Below are 24,037 nucleotides of genomic sequence, written 5' to 3' on the forward strand. Positions count from 1 at the left end.
AAGTCCGCCAAGGCAGTGGTCCATATCGGGCCGTTTGAACTTTTTTTCTGTTCAAAAAGGCTTCCTCAAAAGGTTCAAAAGAGCTTCGAATCCTTATGGACTCTCTCTGATGTTAAAGGTCAATTCCGTCAGGCAGTGGTCCATATATCGAGCCGTTTTAACTTTTTTTTCTGGTCAAAAAGGCTTCCTCAAAAGGTTCAAAATAGCTTTGTATCCTTATGGGCTCTTTCTGATATTAAAAGTCAAGTCCGCCAGGCAGTGGTCCATATTGGGCCGTTTGAACTTTTTTTTCTGGTAAAAAAGGCACCTTGGAAGGTTCAAAAGAGCTTTTTATCCTTCTTATGGGCTCTTTCTAATGTTAAAGGTCAAGTCCGCGAGGCAGTGGTCCATATCGGGCCGTTTGTACTTTTTATTCAGGTCAAAAAGTCTCCTCAAAAGGCTCAGAAGAGCTTTGTATCCTTCTTATGAGCCCTTTCTGATGTTAAAGGTCAAGTCCGCCAGGCAGTGGTCAATATCGGGCCGTTTGAATTTTTTTCTCAGGTCAAAAAGGCTCCTCAGAAGGATCAAAAGAGCTTGGTACTAGAGGATGACACGGGAGTGGATTTTCACTCCTGTCCCGTCCCACTCCCATAGAAAGAAATCTTGTCCCGTCCCACTCCCAGACCAAAGTTTAAAAAATAATCCCATCCCATCCCGCTCCTGGTAAATTGACTCCCAATCCCATCCCGCTCCTGTTTAAACTGACTCCCGCTCCTGTACCGCTCCCATATACGGCAATTTTCGCTTGATGAACGAAGCGATGCTTGCCTGATTCTTTCCCGAATTTGCTGTGCAAGTGTGCTTCTTCAGACCGCTCGTCCCTGAATCACTTGCGTACTTGACTAAGACTAAGCATGTCTTACAAGCAGCGTACATTGTGCTATCACCGTCACATTCTACTCTCATAAACTTAATTAATATTTCAGACTTTCCGACCAGTTCTGTGAACCTAATAGACATGTCATTACTTCTGACTTTGCGCTGTAAATCATTTTTTGCCACATCGACTTCTCCGCGGCTGTTAGCTCCCTCCATCACTGCTCTTTGAATTTCGGCGGTAAGCCGTGACAAAAAGCACTGATGGCTTCTGGGACGGCTGGGTCGTGTAGTTATTTTTTAATTGCGTTACATTGTAGGCGTATTAAAAGGAAACTACAAAATGATGCATTTACTTTTTTCTTTTTTTGTCGTCTTTGCTATTGGTTGATTCCCGCTCCCGTCTGCTCCCGTTAACCATTTATCCTGTACCGTCCAAATCCCGTGATTGATAGCAAAGATGACTCCCATCCTGCAGGAATCCCACGGGAATCCCGTGACCCGTGGGATTCCCGAAAAAATGTCAGCCTCTACTTGGTACCCTTATTGTGGGATCTCTCTGATGTTAAAGGTCAAGTCCGCCAGGCAGTGGTCCATATCGGGCCATTTGAACTTTTTTTCCCTGGTCAAAAAGGCTTCCTCAAAAGGTTGAAAAGAGCTTTGTATCCTTCTCATGGGCTCTTTCTGATGTTAAAGGTCAAGTCCTCCAAGGAAGTTGTCCATATTGGGCTGTTTGAACTTTTTTTCTCTGGGCGAAAAGGCTCCTCAGAAGGTTCTAAAAAGAGCTTCCTATCCTTCTTATGGGCTCTTTCTGGTGTTAAAGGTCAAGTCCCCCAAGCAGTGGTCCATATCGGGCCGTTTGAACTTTTTTTCTCTGGTCAAAAAGGCTCCTCGGAAGGTTCAAAAGAGCTTTGTATCCTTCTTAAGGGCTCTTTCTGATGTTAAAGGTCAAGTCCTCCAGGCAGTGGTCCATATCGGGCCGTTTGAACTTTTTTTCTCTGGTCAAAAAGGCTCCTCAGAAGGTTCAAAAGAGCTTTGTATCCTTCTTATGGCCTCTTTCTGATGTTAAAGGTCAAGTCCTCCAGGCAGTGGTCCATATCGGGCCGTTTGAACTTTTTTTCTCTGGTCAAAAAGGCTCCTCAGAAGGTTCAAAAGAGCTATGTATCCTTCTTTTGGCCTCTTTCTGATGTTAAAGGTCAAGTCCACCAGGCAGTTGTCCATATCGGGTCGTTTGAACTTTTTTTCTCTGGTCAAAAAGGCTCCTCAGAAGGTTCAAAAGAGCTGCGTATCCTTATGGGTTCTTTCTGATGTTAAAGGTCAAGTCCACCATGCAGTGGTCCATATCGGGCCGTTTGAACTTCTTTTCTCTGGTCAAAAAGGCTCCTCAGAAGGTTCAAAAGAGCTTCGTATCCTCATGGGCTCTTTCTGATGTTAAACGTCAAGTCCACCATGCAGTGGTCCGTATCGGGCCGTTTGAACTTTTTGTCTCAGGGCAAAAAGGCTCCTTAGAAGGATCAAAAGAGCTTTGGATCCTTCTCATGGGCTCTTTCTGATGTTAAAGGTCAAGTCCGCCAAGGCAGTGGTCCATATCGGGCTGTTTTAACTTTTTTTCTGGTCGAAAAGGCTCCTCAGAGGGTTCTAAAAAGAGCTTCCTATCCTTCTTTTGGGCTTTTTCTGGTGTTAAAGGTCAAGTCCCCAGGCAGTGGTCCATATCGGGCCTTTTGAACCTTTTTTTCTGGTCAAAAGGTTCCTCAAAAGGTTCAGAAGAGCCTTGTATACTTCATATGGGCTCTTTCTGATGTTAAAGGTCAAGTCAGCCAGGCATTGGTCCATATCGGGCCGTTTTAACTTTTTTTTCTGGTCAAAAAGGCTCCTCAGAAGATTCAAAAGAGCTTCCTATCCTTCTTAAGGGCTCTTTCTGATTTTAAAGGTCAAGTCCGCCAGGCAGTGGTCCATATTGGGACGTTTTAACTTTTTTTCTCTGGTCAAAAAGGCTCCTCAGAAGGTTTAAAAGAGTTCCCCTTCAGGGACTACCGCTGCGTGAAATCGCAGTGGGAACGCCCTCAGCGTGACGCGTCTGAAGCATGAATGAAATCAGTCAATGGAGAGAATGAGCGTACGGCGAGTGACGTCATCGACCAGGAAGCTATAAATATCCCCTGAGTACACAATACGCCAGCTTTAGTTACTTCAGCAGCTCTGTGTGTGTCTGAATCTGTCGATTGTGTTTGTCTGTTTTGTCAGGAGTTTTCACTATATATATTTTATATAAAAAAACCAATATGAGCGAGCAGTATAAGAAGTGTGTTCCCCCCTGTACTCGGTACATCACGGGTGGGGATTCACACGAGCTAATTGTGGCTTGTTTGGGAGTGCAGCAATGCCCAGTCGGCTCTCGAGGGAGTCGATTGTCAGCATTGCGAGCGTTTTCCCTTGAGAACTCTGCGCTCGCGGCGATCGCTCTTCGAGGAGAGTGATTTGCTGCGAGCTCCCCGAGGCTCGGGTCCCGCTTCTGTTGAGACAGAGCGGCGGCGCTTGTCTTGGGGCTCGCAGATGGATCTCGCTGGCGACGTTGAGACGGGCTCCGCCCTATCTCAGCTATCTCCGACGAGATCTAGTGCCTCTCACCCGGCTCTGGAAGCACGCGCTGCGGCGGTTACTTCTGCCCGGGTGGAGGCACATGATGATGTTGAATTGAGATTTTCCAGTTCTGAGGAGCTGGATGTCGAAAGTTTTGCATCAGAGAAAACTAGTTTATCACATTATACTGCAAATGAAGAAGGTTTGATGGATGTATTATCTCGGGCTGTTGAAAAGCTAAAAAAAAAAAAAAATAACAGTATCGAGTGGCCAGCTGATAGACAGGTTTCTAGAATTAAAAGCAATCTAGATGATAGATTTCTGTCTGCACGACCTCAACCTTCTAGCCGGTGCTTACCGTTCTTCCCAGATCTTCATGCTGAGGTTTCAAAGACCTGGGTTAGACCGGTTTCAAGCAGAATTTACACAAATCAGTCCAATGCTTATGGTAACATTGTTGGTGCTAAATCTGCTGGTTATGTGACAATACTGTAGGCGGAGGAGACGCTTGCGAGCTATCTCTCTCCTGCTTCATCGTCTTCACTTAAAGCACCGGCTCTTCCACCAAAAAATAAATAAATAAATATATATATACCTCTGTGCTGGTGGGGAAGGCTTACTCGGTGGCTCGGCAGGCGGCTGCATGTTTGCATACGATGACTTTTATGCAGGCTTTTCAGGCCGACCTGCTCAAAGGAAATCTGAGGGGGGTCCCCGCCGAGAGAGACTTGCGTTCACCTCCCTTAAGGGTGCCCTGTCTCTCCCGGCGCCCTCAGGGGCCCGTCCTACTAACCCTGCCGAAACAGGGCGTAGAAGGGTCTGGCGAGTGCTTTCCCGAGGGACGCTCGCCGCCTCTAAGGAGGGTTCTAGTGTGTTCAGACCAGTCGTTCCCTGCCGGTGCGCCGTTACAGGGCACTGTGTCTGTCACGCAGAATGTTCAACCAGAGCAAAGTCTTTCGTCGAGTTCGTCTTCCAAAAGAGCACAGCAGAAGCGGAGTGTCACGTCTCGTGCCCCCCTGCAGAGAAACTGGAGGGACGAGGTGGGGCGCTCTCCGGCGCGGCCTTCTCGGGGCAGGACTGATCTGAGGACAGTCATTGTCGCCAGAAAGGCCGCGTCGAAAAAGTCCTGACGGGCTGAACGTCAGGACTCTGAGGGTGGTCCCCATCGGGAAAAACTTGAGTTCACCGAACAAAAACACGGTGCCCTGTCTTTCTCGATGCCCTCAGGGGTCTGTTCTACTAACCCTGCCTATACAGGGCGTAGAGAGACTCGGCGAGCGATTTCCCGAGGGACGCTCGCCCCCTCCAAGGAGGGTTGTGGAGTGCTCAGACCAGCTGTTTCCTGCCAGTATGTTACAGGGCGCTGTGTCTGTCACTCGGGATGTTCATCCGGAGGCCAGCCTCGAGAGGCTGGTTCCCTTAGTAGAGTTCCTGGCGGAATGGGTCCCCCACCCAGCAGGGAGTTAGGATACAACTTCATCGAAAAAAAAAAAAAAATCCTGACGTGCTGAACGTCAGGGTTCTGAGGGTGGTCCCTATCGTGAAAGACCTGAGTTCACTGCACAAGAACACGGTGCCCTGTCTTTTCCGATGCCCTCAGGGGTCTGCTCTACTAACCCTGCCTTCACAGGGCGTAGAGAGACTCGGCGAGCGATTTCCCGAGGGACGCTCGCCCCCTCCGAGGAGGGTTGTGGAGTGCCCAGACCAGCTGTTCCCTGCCAGTACGTTACATGGCGCTGTGTCTGTCACTGGGGATGTTCAAATCAGATCCGAGGACTGGTTTGTCATGATAGATCTAAAGGACGTTTACTTCCATGTATCTATCCTCCCTCAACACAGGAAGTTCCTGAGGTTCGCTTTCGGGGGCGAAGCGTACCAATATCGGGTTCTTCCGTTCGGCCTAGCACTGTCACCCCGAACATTCACGAAGTGTACGGATGCTGCTATAGCCCCGCTGAGGTTACAGGGCATCCGCTTTCTGTACTATATAGACGATTGCTTAATTCTAGCTCAATCGGAACAACAGGCGGTTCGGCACCGAGATGTCGTTCTTGCTCATATCAAGTGACTGGGGCTGAGGCTCAATGCCAAAAAGAGTGTTCTTTCTCCATTACAGAGAACCACTTTTCTAGGTGTAGTGTGGGATTCAACGACGATGCAGGCACGGTTGTCACCTGCTCGTATTGCTTTGATTCTCGCTGCAGTAGATCAGGTCAAGCTAGGCCAGTCATCCACTGTAAAACAGTTCCAGAGACTGCTAGGTCTCATGGCAGCTGCGTCCAACGTGATACCTCTTGGCCTCTTGCACATGAGACTGTTACAGTGGTGGCTCAGGACAAAGGGATTCTCCCCGAGGGGAAATCCGCTTCGCATGATCGTGAGTTTGCGACGGTGTCATCACGCCCTGATCATGTGGAAAGATCCTTGGTTTCTGTCCCAAGGCCCTGTGTTAGGAGCTCCTTGTCGTCGCGTTATGCTAATGACAGATGCCTCTCTCACGGGTTGGGGGGCGATCATGGATGGTCGCCCGGCTCAGGGTCTGTGGGAGGACCATCATCGTCTGTGGCACTTAAACTGCCTAGAGATGTTAGCGGTGTTTCAGGCTCTGAAACACTTCCTCCCAGACCTAAGGGGCCACCATGTTCTTGTCCAGACAGACAACACATCGGTGGTTTCTTATATCAACCATCAGGGGGGTTTGCGTTCTCGCCCGCTTTACAAACTGGCACGTCAGATCCTTCTATGGTCCCAGGGGAAAATTCTTTCTCTGAGAGCTTTTATCTCCCGGGGTATTTAAATCAGGGGGCAGACATCCTGTCAAGACAGGGGCCGAGGCCCGGGGAATGGAGTCTTCACCCCGAGGTGGTGGAACTCCTATGGAAACATTTCGGTCTTGCCGAGGTAGACCTATTTGCTTCTCGAGAAACATCACCCTGCCCGCTGTGGTTCTCTCTCAGCCATCCAGCCCCGCTGGGGTTGGATGCGATGGTACATCCGTGGCCGAGGTCACGCTTGTACGCTTTTCCCCCGATCGCTCTGCTCCCAGGAGTTCTGGAGAGGGTTCGCCGGGACGGGCTCAGTCTCCTGCTAATAGCCCCGTTCTGGTCGGCCTGGGTATGGTTTGCGGACCTAGTGTCTCACCTCAACGGCTCTCCCCTAGAGATACCGATCAGGAGAGATTTGCTCTCTCAGGCGAGTGGGTCGATCCCTCACCCCCGTCTAGAGCTATGGAGGCTGTGGGCTTGGCCTCTGAGGGGGCCCAGCTCATAGATTCTGGTCTCTCGGCTGAGGTCGTTGAGACCATCCTCCGATCCAGAGCTCCCTCCACGAGGAAGTTATATGCCGCGAGGTGGAAACTTTTCACCTCTTGGTGTGGAGAGCGCCAGCAGGACCCAGTTAACTGCCCGGTTGGTACAGTCCTGGATTTCCTGCCGGATCGTCTCTCCACAGGGTTATCCCACTCCACACTGAAGGTGTTTGTGGCGGCCTTAGCTGCTTACCACACCCCTTCAAGTGGAGGTTCCCTCGGGAAACACCCACTTATGTCTCGCTTCCTTCGTGTCACTTTGAGGCTGAGGCCTGCAGTTCGCACGAGGGTACCAGCTTGGGATCTGGCCATCATCTTAGAAGGTCTCTCCCTTGCTCCTTTCGAGCCCATCGAGGAAGTTTCGGAAAAGTTTCTTACTCTAAAGACTATCCTTCTTCTCGCTATCTCATCTCTAAAAAGAATTGGAGATACTCAAGCACTTTCGGTGGCTCCCTCGTGCCTGGAATTTGCTCCTGGTTGGTTAAGGCCTTTCTCTTTCCGAGACCAGGTTATGTTCCTAAGGTTCCAACTGTTTCAGTTAGACCTACAGTTCTGCAGGTTTTCTGTCCTCCGCCTTTTCTGACGTCAGACCAGGAGAAAATTAATTTGCTGTGCCCAGTTTGGGTTTTGATGCTTACGTCCACAGAGCTGCCCTGTGGAGGAGGTCGGAACAACTGTTCGTCTGTTTGGGTCACCTAAGAAAGGGTGTCCTGCATCTAGAAAAAGGATGAGCAAGTGGGTGGTCGAGGCCATCCCACTTGCTTATGGTTCGGCCCATCAGCCTTCACCTTTGGCTGTAAGGGCTCATTCCACCCGGAGTATGGCTGCTTCTACAGCTCTTCTTTCAGGAGCTTCTCTTCAGGACGTTTGTGATGCGGCAGGCTGGTCCTCACTGCACACTTTTCGTATGTAGATTCATGCTTCAGACGCGTCACGCTGAGGGCGTTCCCACTGCGATTTCACGCAGCGTCCGTCCCTTCGGGGAACTAGGGTTACATACGTAACCCGGGACGTTTTGTATCCTTCTTTTGGGCTCTTTCTGATGTTAAAGGTCAAGTCCACCAGGCAGGGGTCCATATCGGGTCGTTTGTACCTTTTTTCTGGTCATAAAGGCTCCTCAGAAGGTTCAAAAGAGCCTCGTATCCATCTTATGGGCTCTTTCTGATTTAAAGGTCAAGTCCGCCAGGCAGTGGTCCATATCGGGCCGTTGGAACTTTTTTTTCTGGTCAAAAAGGCTTCCTCAAAAGGATCAGAAGAGCTTTGTATCCTTCTAATGGGCTCTTTTTGATGTTAAAGGTCAAGTCCACCAGGCAGTGGTCCATTTCGGGCCGTTTGAACTTTTTTTCTGGTCAAAAAGGCTCCTCAGAAGATTCAAAACAGCCTGGTATCGTTCTTATGGGCTCTTTCTTATGTTAAAGGTCAAGTCCGCCAGGCAGTGGTCCATATCGGGCCGTTTGAACTTTTTTTCTCTGGTCAAAAAGGCTCCTCAGAAGGTTCAAAAGAGCCTCGTATCCTTCTTATGGGCACTTTGTGATGTTAAAGGTCAAGGCCGCCAGGCAGTGGTCCATATCGGGCCATTTTAACTTTTTTTCTGGTCAAAAAGGCTCCTCAGAAGGTTCAAAAGAGCTTTGTATCCTTCTTATGGCCTCTTTCTGATGTTAAAGGTCAAGTCCCCCAGGCAGTGGTCCATATCAGCCATTTTAACTTTTTTTCTCTAATCCAAAAGGCTCCTCAGAAGGTTCAAAAGAGCCTCGTATCCTTCTTATGGGCTCTTTCTGATGTTAAAGGTCAAGTCCGCCAGGCAGTGGTCCATATCGGGCCGTTGGAACTTTTTTTTTCTGGTCAAAAAGGCTTCCTCAAAAGGTTCAGAAGAGCTTTTTATCCTTCTAATGGGCTCTTTCTGATGTTAAAGGTCAAGTCCACCAGGCAGTGGTCCATATCCGGCCGTTTGAACTTTTTTTCTGGTCAAAAAGGCTCCTCAGAAGGTTCAAAAGAGTTTTGAATCCTTCTTATGGGCTCTTTCTGATGTTTAAGTTCAAGTCCGCCAGGCAGTGGTCCATATCGGGCCGTTTGAACTTATTCTTCTTGTCAAAAAAGCTCCTCAAAAGGTTCAGAAGAGTACCGTATCCTTCTCATGGGCTCTTTCTGATGTTAAAGGTCAAGTCCGCAAGGCATTGGTCCATATCGGGACGTTTGATCTTTTTTTCTCTGGTCCAAAAGGCTCCTCAGAAGGTTCAAAAGAGCTTTGTATCCTTCTTATTGACTCTTTCTGATGTTAAAGGTCAAGTCCGCCAGGCAGTGGTCCATATCGGGCCGTTTGAACTTTTTTCTCTGGTCAAAAAGGCTCCTCAGAAGGTTCAAAAGAGCCTCGTATCCTTCTTATGGGCTCTTTCTGATGTTACAGATCAAGTCCGCCAGGCAGTGGTCCATATCGGGCCGTTTGAACTTTTTTCTCTGGTCAAAAAGGCTCCTCAGAAGGTTCAGAAGAGCTTTGTATCCTTCTTATGGGCTCTTTCTGATGTTAAAGGTAAAGTCCGCCAAGGCAGTGGTCCATATCGGGCCATTTTTGGACTTTTTTTTCTGGTCAAAAAGGCTTCCTCAAAAGGTTCAGAAGAGCTTCCTATCCTTTTTATGGGCTCTTTCTGATGTTAAAGGTCAAGTCCGCCAGGCAGTGGTCCATATCGGGTCGTTTAAACTTTTTTTCTCTGGTCAAAAAGGCTCCTCAGAAGGTTCAAAAGAGCTTCGTATCCTTCTGGGTTCTTTCTGATGTTAAAGGTCAAGTCCACCAGGCAGTGGTCCATATCGGGCCGTTTGAACTTTTTTTCTCTGGTCAAAAAGGCTCCTCAGAAGGTTCAAAAGAGCTTTGTATCCTTCTTAACGGCTCTTTCTGATGTTAAAGGTCAAGTCCTCCAGGCAGTGGTCCATATCGGGCCGTTTGAACTTTTTTTCTGGTCAAAAAGGCTCCTCAGAAGGTTCAGAAGAGCCTCGTATCATTCTTATGGGCTCTTTCTGATGTTAAAGGTCAAGTCCGCCAGGCAGTGGTCCATAATCGGGCAGTTCTAACTTTTGTTTTCTGGTCAAAAAGTTTCCTCAAAAGCTTCAAAAGAGCTTTGTATCCTTCTCATGGGCTCTTTCTGATGTTAAAGGTCAAGTCCGCCAAGGCAGTGGTCCATATCGAGCTCTTTGAACTTTTTTTCTCTGGTCTAAAAGGCTCCTCAGAAGGTTCTAAAAAGAGCTTTCTATCCTTCTTATGGGCTCTTTCTGGTGTTAAAGGTCAAGTCCCCCAGGCAGTGGTCCATATCGGGCCGTTTGAACTTTTTTTCTCTGGTCAAAAAGGCTCCTCAGAAGGTTCAAAAGAGCTTTGTATCCTTCTTAAGGGCTTTTTCTGATGTTAAAGGTCAAGTCCTCCAGGCAGTGGTCTGTACCGGGCCGTTTGAACTTTTTTTCTCTGGTCAAAAAGGCTCCTCAGAAGGTTCAAAAGAGCTTTGTATCCTTCTTATGGCCTCTTTCTGATGTTAAAGGTCAAGTCCCCCAGGCAGTGGTCCATATCAGCCATTTGAACTTTTTTTCTCTAATCCAAAAGGCTCCTCAGAAGGTTCAAAAGAGCCTCGTATCCTTCTTATGGGCTCTTTCTGATGTTAAAGGTCAAGTCCGCCAGGCAGTGGTCCATATCGGGCCGTTGGAACTTTTTTTTTCTGGTCAAAAAGGCTTCCTCAAAAGGTTCAGAAGAGCTTTGTATCCTTCTAATGGGCTCTTTCTGATGTTAAAGGTCAAGTCCACCAGGCAGTGGTCCATATCCGGCCGTTTGAACTTTTTTTCTGGTTAAAAAGGCTCCTCAGAAGGTTCAAAAGAGTTTTGAATCCTTCTTATGTGCTCTTTCTGATGTTTAAGTTCAAGTCCGCCAGGCAGTGGTCCATATCGGGCTGTTTGAACTTATTCTTCTTGTCAAAAAAGCTCCTCAAAAGGTTCAGAAGAGTACCGTATCCTTCTCATGGGCTCTTTCTGATGTTAAAGGTCAAGTCCGCAAGGCATTGGTCCATATCGGGACGTTTGATCTTTTTTTCTCTGGTCCAAAAGGCTCCTCAGAAGGTTCAAAAGAGCTTTGTATCCTTCTTATTGACTCTTTCTGATGTTAAAGGTCAAGTCCGCCAGGCAGTGGTCCATATCGGGCCGTTTGAACTTTTTTCTCTGGTCAAAAAGGCTCCTCAGAAGGTTCAAAAGAGCCTCGTATCCTTCTTATGGGCTCTTTCTGATGTTACAGATCAAGTCCGCCAGGCAGTGGTCCATATCGGGCCGTTTGAACTTTTTTCTCTGGTCAAAAAGGCTCCTCAGAAGGTTCAGAAGAGCTTTGTATCCTTCTTATGGGCTCTTTCTGATGTTAAAGGTAAAGTCCGCCAAGGCAGTGGTCCATATCGGGCCATTTTTGGACTTTTTTTTCTGGTCAAAAAGGCTTCCTCAAAAGGATCAGAAGAGCTTCCTATCCTTTTTATGGGCTCTTTCTGATGTTAAAGGTCAAGTCCACCAGGCAGTGGTCCATATCGGGTCGTTTAAACTTTTTTTCTCTGGTCAAAAAGGCTCCTCAGAAGGTTCAAAAGAGCTTCGTATCCTTCTGGGTTCTTTCTGATGTTAAAGGTCAAGTCCACCAGGCAGTGGTCCATATCGGGCCGTTTGAACTTTTTTTCTCTGGTCAAAAAGGCTCCTCAGAAGGTTCAAAAGAGCTTTGTATCCTTCTTAACGGCTCTTTCTGATGTTAAAGGTCAAGTCCTCCAGGCAGTGGTCCATATCGGGCCGTTTGAACTTTTTTTCTGGTCAAAAAGGCTCCTCAGAAGGTTCAGAAGAGCCTCGTATCATTCTTATGGGCTCTTTCTGATGTTAAAGGTCAAGTCCGCCAGGCAGTGGTCCATAATCGGGCAGTTCTAACTCTTGTTTTCTGGTCAAAAAGTTTCCTCAAAAGGTTCAAAAGAGCTTTGTATCCTTCTCATGGGCTCTTTCTGATGTTAAAGGTCAAGTCCGCCAAGGCAGTGGTCCATATCGAGCTCTTTGAACTTTTTTTCTCTGGTCTAAAAGGCTCCTCAGAAGGTTCTAAAAAGAGCTTCCTATCCTTCTTATGGGCTCTTTCTGGTGTTAAAGGTCAAGTCCCCCAGGCAGTTCTCCATATCGGGCCGTTTGAACTTTTTTTCTCTGGTCAAAAAGGCTCCTCAGAAGGTTCAAAAGAGCTTTGTATCCTTCTTAAGGGCTTTTTCTGATGTTAAAGGTCAAGTCCTCCAGGCAGTGGTCCGTACCGGGCCGTTTGAACTTTTTTTCTCTGGTCAAAAAGGCTCCTCAGAAGGTTCAAAAGAGCTTTGTATCCTTCTTATGGCCTCTTTCTGATGTTAAAGGTCAAGTCCACCAGGTAGTTGTCCATATCGGGCCGTTTGAACTTTTTTTCTCTGGTCAAAAAGGCTCCTCAGAAGGTTCAAAAGAGCTTCGTATCCTTATGGGCTCTTTCTGATGTTAAAGGTCAAGTCCACCATGCAGTGGTCCATATCGGGCCGTTTGAACTTCTTTTTTTCTGGTCAAAAAGGCTCCTCAGAAGGTTCTATAGAGCTTTGTATCCTTCTTATGGGCTCTTTCTGATGTTTAAGTTCAAGTCCGCCAGGCAGTGGTCCATATCGGGCTGTTTGAACTTATTCTTCTTGTCAAAAAAGCTCCTCAAAAGGTTCAGAAGAGTACCGTATCCTTCTCATGGGCTCTTTCTGATGTTAAAGGTCAAGTCCGCAAGGCATTGGTCCATATCGGGACGTTTGATCTTTTTTTCTCTGGTCCAAAAGGCTCCTCAGAAGGTTCAAAAGAGCTTTGTATCCTTCTTATTGACTCTTTCTGATGTTAAAGGTCAAGTCCGCCAGGCAGTGGTCCATATCGGGCCGTTTGAACTTTTTTCTCTGGTCAAAAAGGCTCCTCAGAAGGTTCAAAAGAGCCTCGTATCCTTCTCATGGGCTCTTTCTGATGTTACAGATCAAGTCCGCCAGGCAGTGGTCCATATCGGGCCGTTTGAACTTTTTTCTCTGGTCAAAAAGGCTCCTCAGAAGGTTCAGAAGAGCTTTGTATCCTTCTTATGGGCTCTTTCTGATGTTAAAGGTAAAGTCCGCCAAGGCAGTGGTCCATATCGGGCCATTTTTGGACTTTTTTTTCTGGTCAAAAAGGCTTCCTCAAAAGGATCAGAAGAGCTTCCTATCCTTTTTATGGGCTCTTTCTGATGTTAAAGGTCAAGTCCACCAGGCAGTGGTCCATATCGGGTCGTTTAAACTTTTTTTCTCTGGTCAAAAAGGCTCCTCAGAAGGTTCAAAAGAGCTTCGTATCCTTCTGGGTTCTTTCTGATGTTAAAGGTCAAGTCCACCAGGCAGTGGTCCATATCGGGCCGTTTGAACTTTTTTTCTCTGGTCAAAAAGGCTCCTCAGAAGGTTCAAAAGAGCTTTGTATCCTTCTTAACGGCTCTTTCTGATGTTAAAGGTCAAGTCCTTCAGGCAGTGGTCCATATCGGGCCGTTTGAACTTTTTTTCTGGTCAAAAAGGCTCCTCAGAAGGTTCAGAAGAGCCTCGTATCATTCTTATGGGCTCTTTCTGATGTTAAAGGTCAAGTCCGCCAGGCAGTGGTCCATAATCGGGCAGTTCTAACTCTTGTTTTCTGGTCAAAAAGTTTCCTCAAAAGGTTCAAAAGAGCTTTGTATCCTTCTCATGGGCTCTTTCTGATGTTAAAGGTCAAGTCCGCCAAGGCAGTGGTCCATATCGAGCTCTTTGAACTTTTTTTCTCTGGTCTAAAAGGCTCCTCAGAAGGTTCTAAAAAGAGCTTCCTATCCTTCTTATGGGCTCTTTCTGGTGTTAAAGGTCAAGTCCCCCAGGCAGTGGTCCATATCGGGCCGTTTGAATTTTTTTTCTCTGGTCAAAAAGGCTCCTCAGAAGGTTCAAAAGAGCTTTGTATCCTTCTTAAGGGCTTTTTCTGATGTTAAAGGTCAAGTCCTCCAGGCAGTGGTCCGTACCGGGCCGTTTGAACTTTTTTTCTCTGGTCAAAAAGGCTCCTCAGAAGGTTCAAAAGAGCTTTGTATCCTTCTTATGGCCTCTTTCTGATGTTAAAGGTCAAGTCCACCAGGTAGTTGTCCATATCGGGCCGTTTGAACTTTTTTTCTCTGGTCAAAAAGGCTCCTCAGAAGGTTCAAAAGAGCTTCGTATCCTTATGGGCTCTTTCTGATGTTAAAGGTCAAGTCCACCATGCAGTGGTCCATATCGGGCCGTTTGAACTTCTTTTTTTCTGGTCAAAAAGGCTCCTCAGAAGGTTCTATAGAGCTTTGTATCCTTCTTATGGGCTCTTTCTGATGTTAAAGGTCAAGTCCGCCAAGGCATTGGTCCATATCGGGCCGTTTGAACTTTTTTTTCTGGTCAAAAAGGCTTCCCCGAAAGGTTCAGAAGAGCTTCCTATCCTTCTTATGGGCTTTTTCTGATGTTAAAGGTCAAGTCCGCCAGGCAGTGGTCCATATCGGGTCGTTTAAACTTTTTTTTTCTGGTCATAAAGGCTCCTCAGAAGGTTCAAAAGAGCCTTGTATCCTTCTTATGGGCTCTTTCTGATGTTAAAGGTCAAGTCCGCCAGGCAGTGGTCCATATCGGGCTGTTTGAACTTTTTTTCTCTGGTCAAAAAGTTTCCTCAAAAGGTTCAGAAGAGCCTTGTATACTTCATTTGGGCTCTTTCTGATGTTAAAGGTCAAGTCAGCCAGGCAGTGGTCCATATCGGGCCGTTTGTACTTTTTTTCTCATGTCAAAAAGGCTTCCTCAAAAGGTTCAAAAGAGCTTTGTATGCTTCTCATGGGCTGTTTCTGATGTTAAAGGTCAAGTCCGCCAAGGCAGTGGTCCATATCGAGCTCTTTGAACTTTTTTTCTCTGGTCTAAAAGGCTCCTCAGAAGGTTCTAAAAAGAGCTTCCTGTCCTTCTTATGGGCTCTTTCTGGTGTTAAAGGTCAAGTCCCCCAGGCAGTGGTCCATATCGGGCTGTTTGAACTTTTTTTCTCTGGTCAAAAAGGCTCCTCAGAAGGTTCAAAAGAGCTTCGTATCCTTCTGGGTTCTTTCTGATGTTAAAGGTCAAGTCCACCAGGCAGTGGTCCATATCGGGCCGTTTGAACTTTTTTTTTCTGGTCAAAAAGGCTCCTCAGAAGGTTCAAAAGACCTTTGTATCCTTCTTAAGGGCTCTTTCTGATGTTAAAGGTCAAGTCCTCCAGGCAGTGGTCCATATCGGGCCGTTTGAACTTTTTTTCTGGTCAAAAAGGCTCCTCAGAAGGTTCAGAAGAGCCTCGTATCATTCTTATGGGCTCTTTCTGATGTTAAAGGTAAAGTCCGCCAAGGCAGTGGTCCATATCGGGCCATTTTTGGACTTTTTTTTCTGGTCAAAAAGGCTTCCTCAAAAGGTTCAGAAGAGCTTCCTATCCTTTTTATGGGCTCTTTCTGATGTTAAAGGTCAAGTCCGCCAGGCAGTGGTCCATATCGGGTCGTTTAAACTTTTTTTCTCTGGTCAAAAAGGCTCCTCAGAAGGTTCAAAAGAGCTTCGTATCCTTCTGGGTTCTTTCTGATGTTAAAGGTCAAGTCCACCAGGCAGTGGTCCATATCGGGCCGTTTGTACTTTTTTTCTCTGGTCAAAAAGGCTCCTCAGAAGGTTCAAAAGAGCTTTGTATCCTTCTTAACGGCTCTTTCTGATGTTAAAGGTCAAGTCCTCCAGGCAGTGGTCCATATCGGGCCGTTTGAACTTTTTCTCTGGTCAAAAAGGCTCCTCAGAAGGTTCAGAAGAGCCTCGTATCATTCTTATGGGCTCTTTCTGATGTTAAAGGTCAAGTCCGCCAGGCAGTGTTCCATAATCGGGCAGTTCTAACTTTTGTTTTCTGGTCAAAAAGTTTCCTAAAAAGGTTCAAAAGAGCTTTGTATCCTTCTCATGGGCTCTTTCTGATGTTAAAGGTCAAGTCCGCCAAGGCAGTGGTCCATATCGAGCTCTTTGAACTTTTTTTCTCTGGTCTAAAAGGCTCCTCAGAAGGTTCTAAAAAGAGCTTCCTATCCTTCTTATGGGCTCTTTCTGGTGTTAAAGGTCAAGTCCCCCAGGCAGTGGTCCATATCGGGCCGTTTGAACTTTTTTTCTCTGGTCAAAAAGGCTCCTCAGAAGGTTCAAAAGAGCTTTATATCCTTCTTAAGGGCTTTTTCTGATGTTAAAGGTCAAGTCCTCCAGGCAGTGGTCCGTACCGGGCCGTTTGAACTTTTTTTCTCTGGTCAAAAAGGCTCCTCAGAAGGTTCAATAGAGCTTTGTATCCTTCTTATGGCCTCTTTCTGATGTTAAAGGTCAAGTCCACCAGGCAGTTGTCCATATCGGGCCGTTTGAACTTTTTTTCTCTGGTCAAAAAGGCTCCTCAGAAGGTTCAAAAGAGCTTCGTATCCTTATGGGCTCTTTCTGATGTTAAAGGTCAAGTCCACCATGCAGTGGTCCATATCGGGCCGTTTGAACTTCTTTTCTCTGGTCAAAAAGGCTCCTCAGAAGGTTCTATAGAGCTTTGTATCCTTCTTATGGGCTCTTTCTGATGTTAAAGGTCAAGTCCGCCAAGGCATTGGTCCATATCGGGCCGTTTGAACTTTTTTTTCAGGTCAAAAAGGCTTCCTCGAAAGGTTCAGAAGAGCTTCCTATCCTTCTTTTGGGCTCTTTCTGATGTTAAAGGTCAAGTCCGCCAAGCAGTGGTCCATATCGGGTCGTTTAAACTTTTTTTTTCTGGTCATACAGGCTCCTCAGAAGGTTCGAAAGAGCCTTGTATCCTTCTTATGGGCTCTTTCTGCTGTTAAAGGTCAAGTCCGCCAGGCAGTGGTCCATATCAGGCTGTTTGAACTTTTTTTCTCTGGTCAAAAAGTTTCCTCAAAAGGTTCAGAAGAGCCTTGTATACTTCATTTGGGCTCTTTCTGATGTTAAAGGTCAAGTCAGCCAGGCAGTGGTCCATATCGGGCCGTTTGTACTTTTTTTCTCTGGTCAAAAAGGCTTCCTCAAAAGGTTCAGAGCTTTGTATGCTTCTCATGGGCTGTTTCTGATGTTAAAGGTCAAGTCCGCCAAGGCAGTGGTCCATATCGAGCTCTTTGAACTTTTTTTCTCTGGTCTAAAAGGCTCCTCAGAAGGTTCTAAAAAGAGCTTCCTGTCCTTCTTATGGGCTCTTTCTGGTGTTAAAGGTCAAGTCCCCCAGGCAGTGGTCCATATCGGGCCGTTTGAACTTTTTTTTCTGGTCAAAAAGGCTCCTCAGAAGGTTCAAAAGAGCGTTGTATCCTTCTTATGGGCTCTTTCTGATGTTTAAGGTCAAGTCCGCCAAGGCAGAGGTCCATATCGGGCCGTTTGAACTTTTTTTCTCTGGTCAAAAAGGCTCCTCAGAAGGTTCAAAAGAGCTTCGTATCCTTCTGGGTTCTTTCTGATGTTAAAGGTCAAGTCCGCCAGGCATTGGTCCATAATCGGGCAGTTCTAACTTTTGTTTTCTGGTCAAAAAGGCTCCTCAGAAGGTTCAGAAGAGCCTCGTATCCTTCTTATGGGCTCTTTCTGATGTTAAAGGTAAAGTCCGCCAGGCAGTGGTCCGTAATCGGGCAGTTCTAACTTTTGTTTTCTGGTCAAAAAGTTTCCTCAAAAGGTTCAGAAGAGCCTTGTATACTTCATGTGGGCTCTTTCTGATGTTAAAGGTCAAGTCAGCCAGGCAGTGGTCCATATCGGGCCATTTGTACTTTTTTTCTCTGGTCAAAAAGGCTTCCTCAAAAGGTTCAAAAGAGCTTTGTATGCTTCTCATGGGCTGTTTCTGATGTTAAAGGTCAAGTCCGCCAAGGCAGTGGTCCATATCGAGCTCTTTGAACTTTTTTTTCTCTGGTCTAAAAGGCTCCTCAGAAGGTTCTAAAATGAGCTTCCTGTCCTTCTTATGGGCTCTTTCTGGTGTTAAAGGTCAAGTCCCCCAGGCAGTGGTCCATATCGGGCCGTTTGAACTTTTTTTTCTGGTCAAAATGGCTCCTCAGAAGGTTCAAAAGAGCGTTGTATCCTTCTTATGGGCTCTTTCTGATGTTTAAGGTCAAGTCCGCCAAGGCAGAGGTCCATATCGGGCCGTTTGAACTTTTTTTCTCTGGTCAAAAAGGCTCCTCAGAAGGTTCAAAAGAGCTTCGTATCCTTCTGGGTTCTTTCTGATGTTAAAGGTCAAGTCCACCAGGCAGTGGTCCATATCGGGCCGTTTGAACTTTTTTTTTCTGGTCAAAAAGGCTCCTCAGAAGGTTCAAAAGAGCTTTGTATCCTTCTTAAGGGCTCTTTCTGATGTTAAAGGTCAAGTCCTCCAGGCAGTGGTCCATATCGGGCCGTTTGAACTTTTTTTCTGGTCAAAAAGGCTCCTCAGAAGGTTCAGAAGAGCCTCGTATCCTTCTTATGGGCTCTTTCTGATGTTAAAGGTCAAGTCCGCCAGGCAGTGGTCCATAATCGGGCAGTTCTAACTTTTGTTTTCTGGTCAAAAAGGCTCCTCAGAAGGTTCAGAAGAGCCTCGTATCCTTCTTATGGGCTCTCTCTGATGTTAAAGGTAAAGTCCGCCAGGCAGTGGTCCATAATCGGGCAGTTCTAACTTTTGTTTTCTGGTCAAAAAGTTTCCTCAAAAGGTTCAGAAGAGCCTTGTATACTTCATGTGGGCTCTTTCTGATGTTAAAGGTCAAGTCAGCCAGGCAGTGGTCCATATCGGGCCATTTGTACTTTTTTTCTCTGGTCAAAAAGGCTTCCTCAAAAGGTTCAAAAGAGCTTTGTATCCTTCTCATGGGCTCTTTCTGATGTTAAAGGTCAAGTCCTCAAGGCAGTTGTCCATATTGGGCTGTTTGAACTTTTTTTCTCTGGGCGAAAAGGCTCCTCAGAAGGTTCTAAAAAGAGCTTCCTATCCTTCTTATGGGCTCTTTCTGGTGTTAAAGGTCAAGTCCCCCAAGCAGTGGTCCATATCGGGCCGTTTGAACTTTTTTTCTCTGGTCAAAAAGGCTCCTCAGAAGGTTCAAAAGAGCTTTGTATCCTTCTTAAGGGCTCTTTCTGATGTTAAAGGTCAAGTCCTCCAGGCAGTGGTCCATATCGGGCCGTTTGAACTTTTTTTCTCTGGTCAAAAAGGCTCCTCAGAAGGTTCAAAAGAGCTTTGTATCCTTCTTATGGCCTCTTTCTGATGTTAAAGGTCAAGTCCACCAGGCAGTTGTCCATATCGGGTCATTTGAACTTTTTTTCTCAGGGCAAAAAGGCTCCTAGAAGGATCAAAAGAGCTTTGGATCCTTCTCATGGGCTCTTTCTGATGTTAAAGGTCAAGTCCGCCAAGGCAGTGGTCAATATCGGGCCATTTGTACTTTTTTTCTCTGGTCAAAAAGGCTTCCTCAAAAGGTTCAAAAGAGCTTTGTATCCTTCTCATGGGCTCTTTCTGATGTTAAAGGTCAAGTCGTCAAGGCAGTTGTCCATATTGGGCTGTTTGAACTTTTTTTCTCTGGGCGAAATGGCTCCTCAGAAGGTTCTAAAAAGAGCTTCCTATCCTTCTTATGGGCTCTTTCTGGTGTTAAAGGTCAAGTCCCCCAAGCAGTGGTCCATATCGGGCCGTTTGAACTTTTTTTCTCTGGTCAAAAAGGCTCCTCAGAAGGTTCAAAAGAGCTTCGTATCCTCATGGGCTCTTTCTGATGTTAAACGTCAAGTCCACCATGCAGTGGTCCGTATCGGGCCGTTTGAACTTTTTTTCTCAGGGCAAAAAGGCTCCTTAGAAGGATCAAAAGAGCTTTGGATCCTTCTCATGGGCTCTTTCTGATGTTAAAGGTCAAGTCCGCCAAGGCAGTGGTCAATATCGGGCCATTTGTACTTTTTTTCTCTGGTCAAAAAGGCTTCCTCAAAAGGTTCAAAAGAGCTTTGTATCCTTCTCATGGGCTCTTTCTGATGTTAAAGGTCAAGTCCTCAAGGCAGTTGTCCATATTGGGCTGTTTGAACTTTTTTTCTCTGGGCGAAAAGGCTCCTCAGAAGGTTCTAAAAAGAGCTTCCTATCCTTCTTATGGGCTCTTTCTGGTGTTAAAGGTCAAGTCCCCCAAGCAGTGGTCCATATCGGGCCGTTTGAACTTTTTTTCTCTGGTCAAAAAGGCTCCTCAGAAGGTTCAAAAGAGCTTTGTATCCTTCTTAAGGGCTCTTTCTGATGTTAAAGGTCAAGTCCTCCAGGCAGTGGTCCATATCGGGCCGTTTGAACTTTTTTTCTCTGGTCAAAAAGGCTCCTCAGAAGGTTCAAAAGAGCTGCGTATCCTTATGGGTTCTTTCTGATGTTAAAGGTCAAGTGCACCATACAGTGGTCCATATCGGGCCGTTTGAACTCCTTTTCTCTGGTCAAAAAGGCTCCTCAGAAGGTTCAAAAGAGCTTCGTATCCTCATGGGCTCTTTCTGATGTTAAACGTCAAGTCCACCATGCAGTGGTCCGTATCGGGCCATTTGAACTTTTTTTCTCAGGGCAAAAAGGCTCCTTAGAAGGATCAAAAGAGCTTTGGATCCTTCTCATGGGCTCTTTCTGATGTTAAAGGTCAAGTCCGCCAAGGCAGTGGTCCATATCGGGCTGTTTTAACTTTTTTTTCTGGTGGAAAAGGCTCCTCAGAAGGTTCTAAAAAGAGCTTCCTATCCTTCTTATGGGCTTTTTCTGGTGTTAAAGGTCAAGTCCCCCAGGCAGTGGTCCATATCGGGCCGTTTGAACCTTTTTTTCTGGTCAAAAGGTTCCTCAAAAGGTTCAGAAGAGCCTTGTATACTTCATATGGGCTCTTTCTGATGTTAAAGGTGAAGTCAGCCAGGCATTGGTCCATATCGGGCCGTTTTAACTTTTTTTTCTGGTCAAAAAGGCTCCTCAGAAGGTTCAAAAGAGCTTCCTATCCATCTTAAGGGCTCTTTCTGATTTTAAAGGTCAAGTCCGCCAGGCAGTGGTCCATATCGGGACGTTTTAACTTTTTTTCTCTGGTCAAAAAGGCTCCTCAGAAGGTTTAAAAGAGTTTTGTATCCTTCTTTTGGGCTCTTTCTGATGTTAAAGGTCAAGTCCACCAGGCAGGGGTCCATATCGGGTCGTTTGTACTTTTTTTTCTGGTCATAAAGGCTCCTCAGAAGGTTCAAAAGAGCCTCGTATCCTTCTTATGGGCTCTTTCTGATTTAAAGGTCAAGTCCGCCAGGCAGTGGTCCATATCGGGCCGTTGGAACTTTTTTTTCTGGTCAAAAAGGCTTCCTCAAAAGGATCAGAAGAGCTTTGTATCCTTCTAATGGGCTCTTTTTGATGTTAAAGGTCAAGTTCACCAGGCAGTGGTCCATTTCGGGCCGTTTGAACTTTTTTTCTGGTCAAAAAGGCTCCTCAGAAGATTCAAAACAGCCTGGTATCATTCTTATGGGCTCTTTCTTATGTTAAAGGTCAAGTGCGCCAGGTAGTGGTCCATATCAGGCCGTTTAAACTTTTTTTTCTCTGGTTAAAAAGGCTCCTCAGAAGGTTTAAAAGAGTTTTGTATCCTTTTGGGCTCTTTCTGATGTTAAAGGTCAAGTCCTCCAGGCAGTGGTCTATATCGGGTCGTTTTAACTTTTTTTTCTGGTCAAAAATGCTCCTCAGAAGGTTCAAAAGAGCCTCGTATCCTTCTTATGGGCTCTTTCTGATTTAAAGGTCAAGTCCGCCAGGCAGTGGTCCATATCGGGCCGTTGGAACTTTTTTTTCTGGTCAAAAAGGCTTCCTCAAAAGGATCAGAAGAGCTTTGTATCCTTCTAAGGGGCTCTTTTTGATGTTAGAGGTCAAGTCCACCAGGCAGTGGTCCATTTCGGGCCGTTTGAACTTTTTTTCTGGTCAAAAAGGCTCCTCAGAAGATTCAAAACAGCCTGGTATCGTTCTTATGGCCTCTTTTTGATGTTAAAGGTCAAGTCCACCAGGCAGTTGTCCATATCGGGCCGTTTGAACTTTTTTTCTCTGGTCAAAAAGGCTCCTCAGAAGGTTCAAAAGACCTTCGTATCCTTATGGGCTCTTTCTGATGTTAAAGGTCAAGTCCACCATGCAGTGGTCCATATCGGGCCGTTTGAACTTCTTTCTCTGGTCAAAAAGTCTCCTCAGAAGGTTTAAAAGAGCTTTGAATCTTTCTTATGGGCTCTTTCTGATGTTAAAAGTCAAGTCAGTCAGGCAGTAGTCAATATCGGGCCATTTGAACTTTTTTTCTCAGGGCAAAAAGGCTCCTTAGAAGGATCAAAACAGCTTGGTATCCTTCTTATGGGCTCTTTCTGATGTTAAAGGTCAAGTCCGCCAGGCAGTGGTCCATATCGGGCCGTTTGAACTTTTCTTCTGCGGTCAAAAAGGCTCCTCAGAAGGTTCAAAAATGCTTTGTATCCTTCTTATGGGCTCTTTCTAATGTTAAATGTCAAGTCCGCCAGGCAGTGGTCAATATCGGGCCGTTTGAACTTTTTTTCTCAGGTCTAAAAGGCTCCTCAGAAGGATCAAAAGAGCTTGGTGGCCTTCTTATGGGCTCTTTCTGATGTTAAAGGTCAAGTCCACCAGGCAGTTGTCCATATCGGTCCGTTTGAACTTTTTTTCTCTGGTCAAAAAGGCTCCTCAGAAGGTTCAAAAGTGCTTTGTATCCTTATGGGCTCTTTCTGATGTTAAAGGTCAAGTCCACCATGCAGTGGTCCATATCGGGCCGTTTGAACTTCTTTTCTCTGGTCAAAAAAGCTCCTCAGAATGTTCAAAAGTGCTTCGTATCCTTGGTATCCTTCTTATGGGCTCTTTCTGATGTTAAAGGTCAAGTCCGCCAGGCAGTGGTCCGTTTGAACTTTTCTTCTCCGGTCAAAAAGTCTCCTCAGAAGGTTCAAAAATGCTTCGTATCCTTCTTAAGGGCTCTTACTAATGTTAAATGTCAAGTCCACCAGGCAGTGGTCCGTATCGGGCCGTTTGAAGTTTTTTTCTCTGGTACAAAAGGCTCCTCAGAAGGTTCAAAAGAACTTCATATCCTTATGGGCTCTTTCTGATATTAAAGGTCAAGTCCGCCAGGCAGTGGTCCATATCGGGCCGTTTTTAACTTTTTTCTCTGTGCAAAAAGGCTCCTCAGAAGGTTCAAAAGAGCTTCGTATCCTTCTTATGGGCTCTTTCTGATGTTAAAGGTCAAGTCCGTCAGGCAGTGGTCCATATCGGGCCGTTTGAACTTTGTTCTCTGGTCAAAAAAGCTCCTCAGAAGGTTCAAAAATGCTTTGTATCCTTCTTATGGGCTCTTTCTGATGTTAAAGGTCAATCCGCCAGGCAAAGGTCATTATCGGGCCGTTTGAACTGTTCTTCTCTGGTCAAAAAGGCTCCTCAGAAGGTTCAAAAAAGCTTTGTATCCTTCTAATGGGCTCTTTCTGATGTTAAAGGTCAAGTCCTCCAGGCATTGGTCCATATCGAGCTGCTTGAACTTTTTTCTCTGTACAAAAAAGGCTTCTCAGAAGGTTCAAAAGAGCTTTGTTTCCTTCTTATGGGCTCTTTCTGATGTTAAAGGTCAAGTCCTCCAGGCAGTGGTCCATATCGGGCCGTTGGAACTTTTTTTCTCTGGTCAAAAAGGCTCCTCAGAAGCTTCAAAAGAGCTTTGTATCCTTATTATGGGCTCTTTCTGATGTTAAAGGTCAAGTCCAGCAGGCAGTTGTCCATATCGGGCCGTTTGAACTATTTTTCTATGGTCAAAAAGGCTCCTCAGAAGGTTCAAAAGAGCTTTGTTTCCTTCTCATGGGCTCTTTCTGATGATAAAGGTCAAGTCCTCCAGGCAGTGGTCCATATCGGGCCGTTGGAACTTTTTTTTTCTGGTCAAAAAGGCTCCTCCGAAGCTTCAAAAGAGCTTTGTATCCTTCTTATGGGCTCTTTCTGATCTTAAAGGTCAAGTCCACCAGGCAGTGTTCCATATCGGCCGTTTGGACTTTTTTTCTCTGGTCAAAAAGGCTCCTCAGAAGGTTCAAAATAGCTTTGTTCCCTTTCGAAGGGAACTCAACAATACGTCAACGACGCTATGGGGAACGCCTCAGGCGTGACAGGTGTCTGAAATCACTATCAAATCACGTTAATCATATTGACCGGCGACAGCCCGTGAATCATTAGCGTGAATGATTAACGTGCGACCTGGAAGTATAAAGGGGCGCCTTGCAAACATGACAAATCATCTCATCGTCTTCATGGACTGTCTGTTTGAAAACGCTGCTCAATGAAACGGTAAGAAAATGAAATGTACAGCACACGAGTGTGTTTTTTCCTGCCTGGGAGAAGAGCGCGCACGAGAGGTTCTCGAGGGAA

This window comes from Siphateles boraxobius, unplaced genomic scaffold (genome assembly GCF_051911475.1).
Source record: "Siphateles boraxobius isolate OS27281-9 unplaced genomic scaffold, OSU_SipBor_1 11, whole genome shotgun sequence".
NCBI lineage: Eukaryota > Metazoa > Chordata > Actinopteri > Cypriniformes > Leuciscidae > Siphateles > Siphateles boraxobius.